Here is a 17,696-nt window from a genome sequence, read left to right as displayed (position 1 = left end):
TGTTGGTCCATGGTCGCCTCTGCTGCCACAACGGGGCAATCTCAGGCTGGAGGAGCTAAACCTCATATTGTTTGGCTAGTCTTCAACCTGATGCCATGAACATCAATTTTCTAACCCCCTCCCCTTTCCCACTCTGGCTCCCCTCTCACCTCTTCTATTCACCAGCCTGTCACCTCTCTCGGTGTCCCTCCTCCTTCCCTTTTTCCCATAGTCCACTCTTCCTATTAGATTCCTTCTTGTCAAGCCCTTTACCTTTTCTAACTATCACCTCCAGCTATTGACTTAATTCCCCTCCCCCACCTACCTGCCTGTCTTCACCTATCACCTTTTAGCTTGTACTTCCTCCTCTCCCCCACCTTATTCTGGCATCTTCCCCCTTCCTTTCCAGTCTTGATGAAGGGTCTCAGCCCCGTCAACTGCTGATTCATTTCCAGAGATGCTGCCTGATCTGCTGAGTTCCTTCAGCATTTTGTTTGTGTTGTTCTGAATTTCCAGCATCTGCAGAATCTCATGTGTACACATCAGTATTTGAATAGCAAACATTTGGACAAGTTGGCATTAGCATTCATCTGCTTATGTTTTTCTATTGCCATTTGTGATTGAACACTTGATATTTAGTGATAATAATTTCACATTCACATTTCTTATGCTTGAGGTACAGTAATATTTAGAAATAATGCAAATTTTCAATTGTCTTTAAAATAATTAAAATAATTTTTGAACAGGTTTTCTAAAATGCTTCATTTATTTCAGCCTATCAATTTTATTAATAGTAAAACAATAAATACATGTAAATAGGCAACAGGACTCATCCTTTTACCTTTAAAAAAAGTCCATAATTATTGTTAGTAATTCATTAATCAATGATAATCTCTGTTTAAAATTACCATGGCACACGAGAGATTTTTTTTTAGAAGATTATTGCCAATGTGGGCACACACTCTCAAAAAGATTCACCATATAGGTCCCTTTAGAACAGAAATAAGTAGGAATTTCTTTAACCAGAGGGTGGTGAATCTGGAATTAATTGCCACAGATGGGTATGGTTATTGGGTATATTTAAAGTGGAGGTACATAAGTAAGAGTGTCAAAGGTTATGGGGAGAAGGCAGGAAAATGGGGTTGAGGGGGGAAACAAATTGGCCACGAACAAATGGAGCAGATCCAGTGAGCAGAAAGGCCTAATTCTGCTCCTTTGTCTCAAGGTCTTAAATAATTTGTGTGCTTGTACCCTGGGGAGGACCTGTGTTAACAAATATAGGATATTTAGAAGTTCCTTTCCTAGGATCTTGGATATTATTGGCAAAACCAACATTTATTACTCATATTTAATTACCCTTGAAGTGTGCTGCTTGCTGAATCTGCACTAGACTAGGGTATGGACACATCACAGGCATATCCCTTTCCACTATCTACAGGAGGTACTGTCTCAAGCTGATAACATCCATCATCAAAGATCCCTGTTATCTGGGCCATGGCATCTTTTCACAGCTACCACTGGGCATGAAGTACAGAAGCTTGAAGTGAAGGAATAGGTTACTGTGGCAACCATCATAGATACAAATGAACTACTAAATGGCAGGAAGATATACCAGAATGATTTACTCCAGTTTGATAGTTTGGGGATCCTTATTTGTAGTTTTCTTTCATTTATAATCAAGTTGATCTGATTTTCAATCAAGTTTAGCTGCCTTGCCTTGGTTCCAGGCCTCTGAATTCATCAACTGATCATACCTATGTGTAACCTACCTGACCTTATCAAAGGCTGGGTGGCATCTGTAAGGAATTAAAGGAATATTCATCTTTTTCTCCCACAGAATCCATAAAGAAAATAATGACAATTTTGCTTCCAGATTATTCAAAAAAACTTAATGTCCAAACATGGCAATATTTTAAAATTGTTTACAGATATTACTTACTCTTTCCCAATTTCCAATTCCATGTTTTGCTTCCTCAGAACATCTTCCAAAAATAACATTTGACTCCCTGTTTCATTGATACAGGAATGAAAGCACTGATGCTAACTTTTGACTTTGCATCTTTAAAAATCTATCCAGTCTTCCCTCATTACACACATAGTATCACCTCTCTATACAGCCAAATTCTTGAACCAGGTTTTTTAGGCATAAGACATAGAGCATTTTAACTTTCCACATATTGACTGGAAATTCCATACTGTGAAATAACTAGATGGGATAGAGTTTGTCAAATGTGTTCAGGAAAGTTCCCTTCATTAGTAGAAGTCTCAGTGGGAGAAAATGCGATACTGGATCAGCTAATAGGGAATGAGACAGGGCAGGTGACAGAAGTTTGTGTAGGGGTACACTTTGCATCCAGTGCCACAATGCCATTAGTTTTGAAGCAAATGTGCAAAAAAGATAGGTCTGGTCCATGGGTTGTTGTTCTAAACAGGAGTAAGTTCAATTTTAATGGTATTTGAAATGATCTGGCAAGTGTGGATTGGGACACACAGTTTTCTGGCAAAGGTGTACTTGTAAGTTGGAGGCCATCAGAAGTGAAATTTTGAGAGTACAAAGCTTGTATATGCCTTTCAGAATAAAAGGTAAAGATAACAAGTGTAGGGAACCTTAGTTTTCAAGAGATATTGAGGCTCTGGTTAAGAGAAAATGGGAGGTGCATAGCAGGTAGAGGCAGGTCGGAACAAATGAAGTGCTTATGGAGTATAAGAAATGCAAGAGAACACTTCAGAAAGAAATCAGGAGGGCTAAAAGAAGGCATGAGGTTGTCCTAGCAGACAAGGTGAAGGAGAATCATAAGGAATTTTGCAGATACGTTAAGAGCAAAATTATTGAAAGGGACAAAATTGGTGCTCTGGAAGATCTGAATAGTAATCCATGTGTGGAGGCAAAACCGATGGGGGACATCTTAATTTTTTTTTTGCATCTGTATTTACTCAGGAGAAGGACAGAGTCTATAGAAGTGAGGCAAAGCAGCATCAACTTCATGGACCCCATACATATTACAGAGCAGGAGGTGTTTGCTGTCCTGAGGCAAAACAGGGCAGATAAGACCCCAGGGCCTGACAAGCTGTTCCTTTGGACCCTACAAGAGTCAAATGTAAAAGAGCCAGGTCTCTAGCAGAGATATTTAAATCATCCTTAGTGACAGGAGAGGTACCAGAGGATTGGAGTACATCCAATGTTGTTCTGCTGTTTAAAAACAAAGTTTCTTAACATCAACCAGAAAATTATAGGCTGGTGAGTCTGACATCAGTTGTGGGAAAGTTATTGGAAGGTATTTCTAAGAGACAGATATATAATTTGGATAGACATGGACTGATTAAGGATAGTCAACATGGCTTTGTGCGTCTTAGGTCACGTCTAACCAATTTTATAGAGTTTTTCGAGGAAGTTACCAGGAAAGTGGATGAAGGCAAGGCAGTGAATGTTGTCTACATGGACTTCAACAAGGTCCCACATAGGAGGTTGGTCTAAAGAGTTCAGTCACTTGGCATTCAAGATGGGGTAGTAAATTGGATTAGACATTGGCTTTGTGGGAGAAGTCAGAGAGTGATAGTAGATAGTTGCCTCTCTGACTGGAGGACTGTGACTAGTGGAGTGCCACAGGGATCAGTATAGGGTCCTTTGTTGTTTGTCATTTATATCAATGATTTGGATGATAATGTGGTCAACTGGATCAACAAATTTGTGAATGACACCACAATTCGGGGTGAGGAAGGCTATCATGGCTTGCAGAGGGATCTGCATCAGCTGAATAAGTGGGCTGAAAAGTGGAAGATAAAATTTAATGCAGGCAAGTGCAATCCTTTGCATTTCAGTAGGAACAACCAGGGTAAGTCTTACACAGTGAAAGGTAGGGCACTGAAGAGTGTGTTAGTACAATGGGATCTGGAAATACAGGTCCATTATTCATTGAAAGTGGCATCACAGGTAGATAGGGTCGTAAAGATAGCTTTTGCCACATTGGCCTTCATAAATAAATGTATTGAGTACAGAAGATGGGATGTTATGTTGAGGTTGTATAAGACATTGGTGATTTGAAGTATTGTGTGCAGATTTGGTCACCTACCAACAGGAAAGATGTAAACAAGTTTGAAAGAGTACAGAGAAAATATACAAGAATGTTGCTGGGTCTGGAGGACCTGAATTATAAGGAAAGATTGAATAGGTTAGGACCGTATTGCTTATAACGTGGAAGATTGAGAGGAGATTTGATAGAGGTATACAAAATAGATAGGATAAATGCACGCAAGTCTTTTTCCACTGAGGTTGGGGGTAGGACTACAACCAGAGGTCATGGTTTAAGGGTGAAAGTTGAAAAGTTTAAGGGGAACATGAGGGGAAACTTCTTCACTTAAAGGGTTGTAAGAGTGTGGAATGAGTTGCCAGCACAAGTGGTGCATGTGAGCTCGATTTTGACGTTTAAGAGAAGTTTGGTTAGGTACAAGGATGATAGGGATAGGAAGGTTTATGGGGATTAGCGGTTTAAGTGGCTTTGACATAGACTACATGGGCCATAGGGCCTGCTTCTATGTTGTACTTCTCTACGACTCTATGACATAGAACAGTCCAGTACCTTCAGCCCATGATTTGCCCACAATCATTAGTCATGATCACCCTATGGTCAAATTTATCTTGTGGGCCTTTCACAAAAAACTGAAGCATTCTGGACCCCAGAGGGATGGCATAAGGAATGACTATATATGGGAGATGGCAAATGCCCTTGTCCCATAAATACCATTGAAAGCTCTGCTAGCTGTCAAAGCAGTAAGAGCTCTTTACAGATTAAGGTTTCCACAGCTGCTAGACTTTATCTGCTTCTCCTTCTTGTAAGGAAACTATTCCTTTTTCTCAGATTCTCAGTCTCCATCTGTTTCTGGAGATGAGGCCTTCCACTCTAGGTCAGCCCAAACTGTCCACACTTTTATTTCAGAAAATGGAGCTTTCCTTTCTAGTCTACCACCTCCCCCCCCTCCCCACACACACACACATTATTATTTGGTGGAGCCCTCACTCGCTTTGCTCTTTTGCTCTTATCCCATCTTGCCCTAGACAGAAGGGAAATTGCCTTTCACTCCACCAGCCTATACATCCAGCCTATCATTCTTTGACACTTCCGGCAGCTACGTGATCTGCCACATGCTCATCTTCCTTTCTCCACCCCTTTCTGCTTTTGCCAGTGATCCCTCTCTCTCTGACTGCCAGATTTGCTCATCCCTTGCCACTCACGCCATTTATAGGGCAGCAATGAAGGTTCTCCATCTCCGTCTGTCCTTGGCCATATTCTGTATTGTACCCCAGGTGTAGTTCAGGGTCCTCATTTCTGCCTCGGTGGTACAGTGCCATGTTGTCTTCTGTCTCCTGCATTTCCTTCACCCTCACGGGTCCAATGAAGTGCTGTCTTGATGATGGAGTTGGCCTGTCTTCTTGGTCTTGGAATCTGAGGTGCTATTCCACTTGTTTCGTCCCTTGTTTAGGGCTTCCTTCATTGTGCCAGTAGCTTCCTCTTGGTTTTCATTACTGTCAGCCACACAAGTCCTGGGAATAGGCTCAGAAATACCATCCCACAGATATAGAAGGGTTCTTCATTGCTGTTTCTATAACAGATCTTTTTGACCCATCAGGGTTATTAGCCCCCAGCTGAACTCCTGAAACTGCAACATCAGTGGACCATTCTTAGTCTGGCCTCTACCCTTTGACCTATTTGGCATGGGGGACCCTACCAAGAGCCAAAGCAGAAGGCCCCGACTCCAGCCAGCATAACTCTCTGGGTCATTGAGGCATGCAATGTATGACAAGGTTGTGGTCATCTTGGAGGAAACTAGTGAATTAGCACCTCGCATTCAATCCAACGGCATAAACATTGAACTCACCAACTTCTGGTAAACTGCCTTTCCTCCTGATCCTCCTTCACCCATCACCACTGCTCTCTATTATCCCTTTCTCCTCCTTAACCCACTCCATCACACTCTGCACCTCCCTTAGGTCATTTTGTGCTCCCTGTTTCAAAGTCTTCTTCGGCTGTCCATCGATTTTGATGTTGACTGTGCTGAGAGTTTAGTCTCTGCAGGCACGTTTATGGGCCACAAGACCAGCACTGAATCGGCACTGTCTCCCACATCAGTTGCATTTGTGATTTGACTGGTCTAGCACTGAATGTCTACGTTCTTACCTGCTTCATATTTCTTCTGCCTTTTCTCCTCGATAGATGGGATTGACTTCTTGACAATGCAGCGCCAACTTCTTCTGTCCGAAGCATCTTTCTCCCAGGTGTTGACATTCATGTCCATGTTGGAGCTTGAGCACATCTTTGTAACGCAGCTTCTGACCACCATGCTTCCTCTTTCTTTCATGTAGTTTGCCACAGAAAACAGCTTTGGGTAAGCAATCATCGCTCATTCTTGTGACATGACCAGTCCAATGCAGCTGAGAAACTGATGAGCGATTCTGCGCTGACTGTCCCAGCATGTTTGAGCACCTCCATATCTGGTACCCTCCCTTGCCACTTGACGTGTAATATTTGGCGTAAATGCCTGAGTTGTGTCTTGGTCAATTTCTTGATGTGCTTCTGATACAATGTCATTGTTTCAGTTGAATAAAGCAAAGCTGGTAAAACAGCTGTGTTATATACTTTGACCTTGGCTGCCATTTTAATGTTGTGGCAAGACCAAAGTCGCTTCTTCAAAGCACCGAAGACTTCTGTTGCTGATTGAATTCTCTTCTCAGCTTCCAGATCTGATGAGTTGGTGTTGGTCACAGCACTTCCCAAGTATGTGAGAGAGTCAGAACATTTCAGCGCTACCCCATTGACCGATATGACTGGTGGTTGAGTCTCACTAGGACTACACAGAGGAGGAGGCTGGTACAGAAGTTTGGTTTTGGAGACATTGATTCTTAGGCCAAAGAGTGGCAGCAAACGAGAAGTGGTCTACAATTTCTTGAATCACATTAACATCAGTAACAACCAGGGCTGAGTCGTCTGCATACAGAAGCTCTCTGACACGTATCTCTCTTGATCTGGTTGAGGCTTTGAGTCTAGATAGGTTGAACAATTTTCCATCTGAGCGAGTCCTGATGTACACACCTTAGTCTAAATTATGGTCCATTATTTCCAAAGCTGCAGCAAGATATAGTGTGAACAAAGTTGGAGCAAGAACGCATCCCTGTTTTACTCCAAGGTTGATGGTGAAGGCTTCACTGATGTCTCCTCCGATAGGTATTTTGCCAGACATGTTCTTATGAAACAACTTGATCATCGTAACCAGCCTATCCGGACAGCCATAAGTTTTGAGCACTTCCCGGAGTGTTTCTCTGTCCACTGTATCAAATGCTTGTGAGAAATCAACAAAAGACAATGTACAATGGTTGCTGCTGTTCTACTGCCTTCTCCTGGAGTCGCCTCAAAGTAAAAATCATGTCAGTGGTTGCTCTTCCAGCCCTAAAGCCACATTGGCTTTCAGGAAGATGATCTTGAGCCGGTTGAGCAGTATCTTTGCCATAATCTTTCAAAGTATATTTATTATCAAGTATGTATGCAGTCTACAACCCTGAGATTTCTCTTCCCCACAGACAGCCACCAAACACAGAATCAGAATCAGGTTTAATTTCACCAGCAAATGTTGTGAAATTTGTTAGCGGCAGCAGTACAATGCAATATATACTACAGTAAAAAGTGTCAATTACAGCAAGTATATTTACACATTAGTTAATAGTGTAAAAACAGAAATAATTTAAAAAAATAAGGTTTTAAAAAACATCATGGGTTCAATGTCCATTTAGGAATCAGATGGCAGAGGGGAAGCTGCTGTTCCTGAATCGCTGAGTGAAAAAAACAAAGAAAACCATCAAACCCCCCCCCCCCACATGCAAACAAAATCGCATAAACGGTAAAAAAATAAATACAAGTGGAAAACACAGAATATAAAACACAAGACCGAGAGGAGTCCAGGCAAGTTCAGTTCAGATTAGTTAGTCATTTTCAGGCTGCCCCAAACAAAATTGCCCAAAATAGCAAAACAAAAAGGAACGGCCAGAAACACATCATCAGGAGAGCCAGAGTGCAATCCACAAACCGGCATTCCAGAGTTGTGGAAGAAGTGGCTTTAGAGGAATATTTGGTTTCCAAAGTTCTATAGATTTTGGGATTATTCCTCCGAATTAAAGGGTAGTAAATATGACCCCACCACCCCAATTATTTAAGAAAGGAGGAAGAGGGACATCTACTACTGACCTATTACCTTAACACCAATGGTAAAAAACAGAGAAAGTGTAATAATAAAACACTGAAAAGTAACAGAGTTGGAAATAAGGAGGGGCATTACTGGACCTGGTGCTAGTCAAGTGACTGACCGTTCACTGGGGGAACAGTTAGGGAATGGTGATCACAACTCCTTATCTTCCAGGATATCTATAGATAAGGACAGGTATGGTCCTTGTGGGAGAGCTTTAAATTGGAGTAGGGCAAATTACAAGGGCATTAGGCAGGAACTAAGAAGCGTTAATTGGGAATGTCTTTTCCTGGCAAGTCCACATCAGACATGTGGACAGTGTTTAAAGATCAATTGCACAGAGTACGGGAAAGGTCTGTTCCTGTTAGAAGGAAGGACAGGGATGGAAAGATAAGAGAACTTTGGCTGTTCAGAGAGGTGATGAATTTAGTCAAGAAGATAAAGTAAAACTATGTAAAGACTCATAAATTAGGATCAATTGATCCACAGGAATTGAATTGACTTTATTACCAACATCCTTCATATACATGAAGAGTAAAATCTTTTATGTTACGTCTCCATCTAAAAGTGCAAGGTGCAAATTATAGTAATTTATAATAAATAATACAACAGAACAGTCATGTAACATAGAAATACAGTTTTGTCAGCATGAGTTAATCAGTCTGATGGCCTGGTGGAAGAAGCTGTCCCGGAGCCTGTTGGTCCTGACTTTTATGCTGCGGTACCATTTCCCAGATAGTAGCAGCTGGAACAATTTGTGACTGGGGTGACTCGGGTCCCCAATGATCCTTTTTACACAGCTTTCTTTGTAAATGTCCTGAATAGTGGGAAGTTCACATCTACAGCACTCTGCAGAGTACTGCAATTGAGGGAGGTACAGTTCCCATACCAGGCAGTGATGCAGCCAGTTAAGCTGCTCTCAATTGTGCCCCCATAGAAAGTTCTTAGGATTTGGGGGCCCATACCAAACTTCAACTGTCTGAGGTAAAAGAGGCACTGTTGTGCCGTTTTCACCGCACAGCCGGTGTGTACAGACCATGTGAGATCCTTGGTGATGTGTATGCTGAGGAACTTAAAGCTGTTCACCCTCTCAACCCCAGATCCATTGAGGTCTATAGGGGTTAGCCTGTCTCCATTCCTCCTGTAGAAACATAGAAAACCTACAGCACAAAACAGGTCCTTCAGCCCACAATGCTGTGCCGAACATGTACTTACTTTAGAAATTACCTAAGATTACCCATAGCCCTCTAATTTTCTAAGCTCCATGTACCTATCCAGGAGTTTCTTAAAAGACCCTATTGTATCTGTCTCCACCACTGCCGCCTGCAGCCCATTCCACGCACTCACCACTCTGCGTAAAAAAACCTACCCCGACATCTCCTCTGTACCTACTTCCAAGTACCTTAAAACTATGCCCTCTTGTGCTAGCCATTTCAGCCCTGGAAAAAAGCCTCTGACTATGATCAATGATCAAAGCCTCTCATCATCTTATACACCTCTATCAGGTCACCTCTCATCCTCCACTTCTCCAAGGAGAAAAGGCCGAGTTCACTCAACCTATTCTCATAAGACATGCTCCCCAATCCAGGCAACATCCTTGTAAATCTCCTCTGCACCCTTTCTATAGTTTCCACATCCTTCCTGTAGTGAAGTGACCAGAACTGAACACAGTACTCCAAGTGGGGTCCAACCAGGGTCCTATATAGCTGCAACATTACCTCTCTGCTCTTGAACTCAATCCCATGATTGATGAAGGCCAATACACCGTATGCCTTCTTAATTACAGAGCTGCACAGCTGCTTTGAGCATCCTATGGACTTGGACTCCAAGATCCCTCTGATCCTCCACACTGCCATAATAGTCTTACCATTAATACTATATTCTGCCATAATATTTGACCTACCAAAATGAACTACTTCACACGTATGTGTTGAACTCCATCTGCCACTTCTCAGCCCAGTTTTGCATCCTATCAATATCCCGCTGTAACCCCTGACAGCCCTCCACACTATCCACAATGCCCCCAACCTTTGTGTCATCAGCAAACTTACTAACCCATCCCTCCACTTCCTCATCCAGGTCATTTATAATCATCACAAAGAGTAAGGGTCCTAGAACAGATCCCTGAGGCACACCACTGGTGACCGACCTCCATGAGGAATATAACCCATCTACAACCACTCTTTGCCTTCTGTGGGCAAACCAGTTCTGGATCCACATAGCGATGTCCCCTTGGATCCCATGCCTCCTTACTTGCTCAATAAGCCTTGCATGGGGTACCTTATCAAATGCCATGCTGAAATCCATATACACTACATCTACTACTCTACCTTCATCAATGTGTTTAGTCACATCCTCAAAAAATTCAATCAGGCTCGCAAGGCATGACCTGCCTTGACAAAGCCATGCTGACTATTCCTAATCATATTATACCTCTCCAAATGTTCATAAATCCTGCCTCTCAGGATCTTCTCCATCAGCTTACCAACCACTGAAGTAAGACTCACTGGTCTATAATTTGCTGGGCTATCTTTACTCCCTTTCTTGAATAAAGGAACAACATCTGCAACCCTCCAATCCTCCAGAACCTCTCCTGTCCCCATTTATGATGCAAAGATCATTGCCAGAGGCTCAGCAATCTCCTCCCTCTCCTCTCACGGTAGTCTGGGGTACATCTCATCCGGTCCCGGCGACTTATTCAACTTGATGCTTTCCAAATGCACCAGCATATCCTCTTTCTTAATGTCTGCTCAAGCTTTTCAATCAGCTGTAAATTATCCCAACAATCACCAAGATCTTTTTCCGTAGTGAATACTGAAGCAAAGTATTCATTAAGTATCTCCGCTATTTCCTCCGATTCCATACACACTTTTCCACTGTCACACTTGATTGGTCCTATTCTCTCACATCTTATCCTCTTGCTCTTCATATACTTGTAGAATGCCTTGGGGTTTTCCTTAATCCTGCTCGCCAAGGCCTTCTCATGGCCCCTTCTGGTTCTCCTAATTTCATTCTTAAGCTCCTTCCTGCTAACCTTATAATTTTCTAGATCTCTATCATTACCTAGTGTTTTAAACTTTTCATAAGCTTTTCTTCTCTTCTTGACTAGATTTACAACAGCCTTTGTACACCACAGTTCCTGTACCCTACAATCCTTTCCGTCTCATTGGAACGTACCTATGCAGAACCCCACGCAAATATCTCCGGAACATTTGCCACATTTCTGCCATGCATTTCCCTGAGAACATCTGTTCCCAATTATGCTTCCAAGTTCCTGCCTGATAGCTTCGTATTTCCACTTATTCACAGTAAATGTTTTCCTAACTTGTCTGTTCCTATCCCTCTCCAATGCCATGTAGTCCACAGCAGCTCCTTTGTTTTTGCGACATTGAGGGAGAGGTTGTTTTCTTGTTTTTTGAAGGGGCACTAACATCCTTGCGGGAAGGTTTGCTAGTGCTGCTCCGGGGGGTTTAAACTAGATTTGCAGGGGGAGGGGAACCAGAGTGTTAGAGCAGATAGTGAGGTGGAGGAGGATAAAGGTCATGCGAAAGCTGCAAGTATAGTGCATGGTGTAAAGCCAGATCTAGCATATAAAGAGGCTTTGATGAAAGAGAAACAGAATAAAGGGTGTAAAGGTAGTAAGGCAGAAGGACTAAAGTGCATGTACTTCAATGCAAGAAGCATCAGGAACAAAGGTGATGAACTGAGAGTTTAGATACATACATGGAATTATGATGTCGTGGCCATTACAGAGACTTGGCTGGCACCAGAGTAGGAATGGATTCTCAATATTCCTGGATTTCAGTGCTTTAAAAGGGATATTGGAGGGGGGGGGGAGGGGAGGAGGGGTGGCATTACTGGTCAGGGATACTATTACAGCTACAGAAAGGGTGGGTTCAGAAAAGAGCATGATCTTCTTTTGAGTCAGTATGGGTAGAGGTCAGGAACAGGAAGGGAGCAGTTACTCTATTGGGAGTATTCTATAGGCCCCCTGGTAGCAGCAGAGATGCCGAGGAGCAGATTGGGAGGCAGATTTTGGAAAGGTGCAAAAATAACAGAGTTGTTATCATGGGTGACTTTAACTTCCCTAATATTGATTGGCACCTGATTAGTTCCAATGGTTTAGACAGGGCAGAGTTTGTTGAGTGTGTCCAGGACAGATTCCTGTCACAGTATGTTGACAGGCCGACTAGGGGGAATGCCATATTAGATCTAGTATTAGGTAATGAACCGGGTCAGGTCACAGTTCTGTCAGTGGGTGAGCATCTGGGGGACAGTGATCACCGCTCCTTCGCTTTTAACATTATCGTGGAAAAGGATAGAATCAGAGAGAACGGGAAAATTTTTAATTGGGGAAGGGCAAATTATGAGGCTATAAGGCTAGAACTTGCGGGTGTGAATTGGGATGATGTTTTTGCAGGGAAATGTACAATGGACATGTGGTCGATGTTTAGAGATCTCTGCAGGATGTTAGGGATAAATTAGTCCCGGTGAGAAAGATAAAGAATGGCAGGGTGAAGGAACCATGGGTGACAAATGAAGTGGAGAATCTAGTCAGGTGGAAGAAAGCAGCATACCTGAGGTTTAGGAAGCAAGGATCAGATGGGTCTATTGAGGAATATAGGGTAGCAAGAAAGGACCTTAAGAAGGGGCTGAGGAGAGCATGAAGGGGGCATGAGAAGGCCTTGGCAAGTAGGGTAAAGGAAAACCTCAAGGCATTCTTCAATTATGCGAAGAACAAAAGGTTGACAGGAGTGAAGATAGGACCGATTAGAGATAAAGAGGACATGGCTTTAAGGTAAGGGGAGGGAAGTTCAAGGGGGATATTAGAGGAAGGTTTTTCACTCAAAGAGTGGTTGGTGCGTGGAATGCACTGCCTAATTCAGTGGTGGAGGCAGATACACTGGTGAAGTTTAAGAGACTACAGGTATATGGAAGAATTTAAGGTGGGGGGTTATAAGGGAGGCAGGGTTTGAGGGTTGGCACAACATTGTGGGCTGAAGGGCCTGTAATGTGCTGTATTGTTCTATGTTCTAGATGTGCCTGGAGGCTATGGAAGTGAGTGAGGTCCTCAATGAATACTTCTCTTCGGTATTCACCAATGAGAGGGAACTTGATGACGGTGAGGACAATATGAGTGAGGTTGATGTTCTGGAGCATGTTGATATTAAAGGAGAAGAGGTTTTGGAGTTGTTAAAATACATTAGGATGGATAAGTCCCTGGGGCCTGATGGAATATTCCCGGAATAATCCTATTGCTGAGCCTCTGGCTAAGATCTTTATGTCCTCGTTGTCCAAGGGAATGGTACCGGAGGATTGGAGGGAGGCGAATGTTGTCCCCTTGTTCAAAAAAGGTAATAGGGATGGTCCGGGTAATTATAGACCAGTGAGACTTACGCCTGTGATGGGAAAACTGTTGGAACAGATTCTTAGAGATAGAATCTATGGGCATTTTGAGAATCATGATCTGATCAGGGACAGTCAGCATGGCTTTGTGAAGGGCAGATCGTGTCTAACAAGCCTGATAGAGTTCTTTGAGGAGGTGACCAGGCATATAGATGAAGGTAGTGCAGTGGATGTGATCTACATAGATTTTAGTAAGGCATTTGACAAGGTTCCACACGGTAGGCTTATTCAGAAAGTCAGAAGGCATAGGATCCAGGGAAGTTTGGCCAGGTGGATTCAGAATTGGCTTGCTTGCAGAAAGCAAAGGGTCATGGTGGAGGGAGTACATTCGGATTGGAGGGTTGTAACTAGTGGTGTCCCACAAGGATCGGTTCTGGGACCTCTACTTTTTGTGATTTTTATTAACGACCTGGATGTGGGGATAGAAGGGTAGGCTGGCAAGTTTGCAGACAACACAAAGGTTCGTGGTGTTGTGGATAGTGTTGAGGATTGTCGAAGATTGCAGAAAGACATTGATAGGATGCAAAAGTGGGCTGAGAAGTGGCAGATGGAGTTCAACCTGGAGAAGTGTGAGGTGGTACACTTTGGAAGGACAAACTCCAAGGCAGAGTACAAAGTAAATGGCAGGATACTTAGCAGTGTGGAGGAGCAGGGGGATCTGTGGGTACATGTCCACAGATCCCTGAAAGTTGCCTCACAGGTAGGTAGGGTAGTTAAGAAAGCTTATGGAGTGTTAGCTTTCATAAGTCGAGGTATAGAGTTTAAGAGTCGCGGGGTAATGATGGAGCTGTATAAAACTCTGGTTAGGCCACACTTGGAGTACTGTGTCCAGTTCTGGTCGCCTCACTATAGGAAGGATGTGGAAGCATTGGAAAGGGTACAGAGGAGATTTACCAGGATGCTGCCTGGTTTAGAGAGTCTGTATTATGATCAGAGTTGAAGGGAGCTAGGACTTTACTCTCTGGAGAGAAGGAGGATGAAAGGAGACATCTATCATGAGGTATACAAGATATTAAGAGGAATAGATAGAGTGGCCAGCCAGTGCCTCTTCCCCAGGGCACCACTGCTCAGTACAAGAGGACATGGCTTTAAGGTAAGAGGAAGAAAGTTCAAGGGGGATATTAGGGGAGGTTTTTTTACTCAGAGAGTGGTTGGTGCTTGGAATGCACTGCCTGAGTCAGTGGTGGAGGCAGATATACTAGTGAAATTTAAGAGACTGCTAGACAGGTATGTGGAGGAATGTAAGGTGGAGGGTTATATGGGAGGCAGGGTTTAAGGGTCAGTACAACATTGTGGGCTGAAGGGCCTGTACTGTGCTGTATTGCTCTTTGTTCTTTGATACCACTGTGTCAGGGAGATGACTTCTTCTCTGTACGGTGCCTTGTTATTAGTTGAGATTAGGCTAATCAATATAGTAGCGTCAGCAAATTTAATTAGCAGATTGGATCTGTGTGTTGACACAGTCATGGGTATACAGAGAGTAAAGGAGGGGGCTTAGTACACAGCCCTGAGGGGCTCCTGTGTTGAGGGTCAGAGGGGCAGAAGTGAGGGATCCCACTCTTAACACCTGCTGGCGACCTGACAGGAAGTCCAAGATCCAGCTACACAAACAGGATGATGGCCGAGGTCTCCGAGCTTCTTGTCGAGCCTGGAGGGAATTATGGTGTTGAATGCTGAACCTTAGTCCAAGAACAGCATTCTCACATAAACATCCCTCTTCTCCAGACTTGTAAGGACAGTGTGCAGAGCTGTGGCTATTGCATCGTCTGTCAATCGGTTGCATCGGTAGGCGAATTGTAGGGGGTCCAGTGTGGGTGGTAGCAAGCTGCAGATGTAATCCTTACAAGCTGGAGGAACTCAGCAGGTCGGGCAGCATCCATGGAAATGAACAAGGATGTAGTGCTTGACCAGCCTCTCAAAGCATTTGCTTATTATTGAGGTGAGTGCAACAGGATGCCAGTCGTTCAGACATGTTACCTTGGTCTTATTAGGTACAGGGACAATGGTGGATGTTTTGAAGTATTAGGAGTATAAAGATGCCAGAGGGGAATTAGGAATACCAGGATGGGCCATGAAAAGTCCTTGGCAAGTTGGATTAAGGTGAATCCCCTGGCACTTTATACATACATCAAGGGCAGAGGATAACTAGGGAGAGGTGGGACAACTCAGAGGTAAAGGGGGGAACATTTGCTTGGATGCAGAGAATGTGAGTGAGGTACTTAATGAGTACTTTGCTTCAGTAATTACCGAGGAAAAGGATCTGGAGGACCAGGAGTTCAGTGCTGAGTGTATAAATATGTTAGGGTGTTTAGAGGTGAAGGAGGAGGAAGTATTGGGCCTCCTAAAGACTATTAAGGTGAAAAAATCCCCAGGGCTGATGGGATTTACCCCAGGTTATTAAAGGAGGTGACAGGCAAGATTGCTGGGGCCTTGACCAGTATCTTCGTGTCTTCTCTTGACACAGGTAAGGTCCTGGAATATTGTCGAGTGGCTGATGCTGTACTTTTACTTAAGAAGGAAACAAGGGAAAATCCTGGAAACTGTAAACCGGTGAGTCTCATGTCAGTTGTAGGGAAATCGCTGGAGAAAATTTGTAGGGATTAGATATATGAGCATTTGGAAACCCATGGCCTTATTAAGGAAAGCTGACCAACACACACAAAATGTTGGAGGAATTCAGCACGCTGGGCAGCATCTATGGAAAAGAGTACAGTTGACGGTTCTGGCCAAGACCCTTTGACTGTACTCTTTTCCTAGATGCTGCCTGGCCTGACGAGTTCCTCTAGCATTTTGTGTGTGTTGCCTGGCTTTCCAGTATCTGCAGATTTTCTCGTTTGTTAAGGAAAGCCGGCAGGTTGTGTCTTAGCTACTTGTTTAAGTTTTTTGACAATGATGGCAAAGCAATTGTCTAAATGGATTTTAATAAGGCCTTTGACAAAGTCCCTCATGGGAGGCTAATCCAGGAGATTAAGATGCATGGGATATGCCACAAATTGAGGTTTGGATTCAGAACTGGTTTGCTCATAGAAGACAGAGGATAGTTGTAGAAGGGACTTATTCGTGCTGGAAGCCTGTAATTAGTGGAGTTCCACAGGGATCTGTGTGGGAACACTGCTGGATGAAAGGTGGACTACTGCTGTTGCTGGGAAAGTACATAATCACCAGATATTCACGATCTAATGAACAGTTTGGCTGAGAGGAAAATGTCATTTTTCTAGCTTTCTTTATGATACAAAACTAGGTGGGTCATATTCCCAAAGGAGGATATAAAGAGGCTTCAAAGGAGTGGGCATGGAAGAATATGAGGCTATCCATTTTGGTGAAAATGATAAAAAGTCATTTTTGATAAATGGTGAGAGATTTGATAGTGTAAATGTTGAAAGGAACAAAGATATACTTGCAGAACTCATGATTCAAGTGCTTGGAGAGACTAGAAATGGCAATTGTACACTCCAGCCTCCCAGAAATCCATGGCCCGCCGACCATTAAACCAGTTGAAACAGTTCGAAGTTCAAAGTAAATTTCTTTTCTTTTCAAATATTTTGATTATTATTATTATCCAAAATAACAAGAGTACATCAAAATAGGTAACACTTACAATGTCTCAAAGGGGAAAAAAAACAATATTAAGAATTGAAAAATATGGTGACACAAAAAAAAAGAAAAAAAACCCCTACTAAAGCAAGAAAAGGGTGAGGAAAAAAAAGAACTCATTAGGTGTTCAACCCCGGAGCCATGCGTCATACAAAAGGCTTCTAAAGATAAACATCAAACTGCCAGCAAAAAACATTATACCAAAATTTACAATTTGATCATGGAGGAAATCTATCAATTAACTCAAATGATAGTAACGAGGAAATGAACCCCATCTTTTCTTAAAATCAAACATAGGTTCGAAGGTTCGACTTCTAATTTTCTCCAAACTAAGACATAAGATCACTTGAGAGAACTATTGTGACAGAGTGGGAGCCGACGTATCCTTCCACTTCAACAGAATGGCCCTCCTAGCTATCAATGTAACAAAAGAAATGCCGCGGATATTTTGAGGAATTATTCCAAAGAGCACAGTTAGGTTGTAAATT

Source organism: Hemitrygon akajei, chromosome 3, assembly GCF_048418815.1.
Source record: "Hemitrygon akajei chromosome 3, sHemAka1.3, whole genome shotgun sequence".
Classification (NCBI taxonomy): domain Eukaryota; kingdom Metazoa; phylum Chordata; class Chondrichthyes; order Myliobatiformes; family Dasyatidae; genus Hemitrygon; species Hemitrygon akajei.
The sequence above is the reverse complement of the archived record's forward strand: the minus strand, read 5'-3'. Positions refer to the sequence as shown.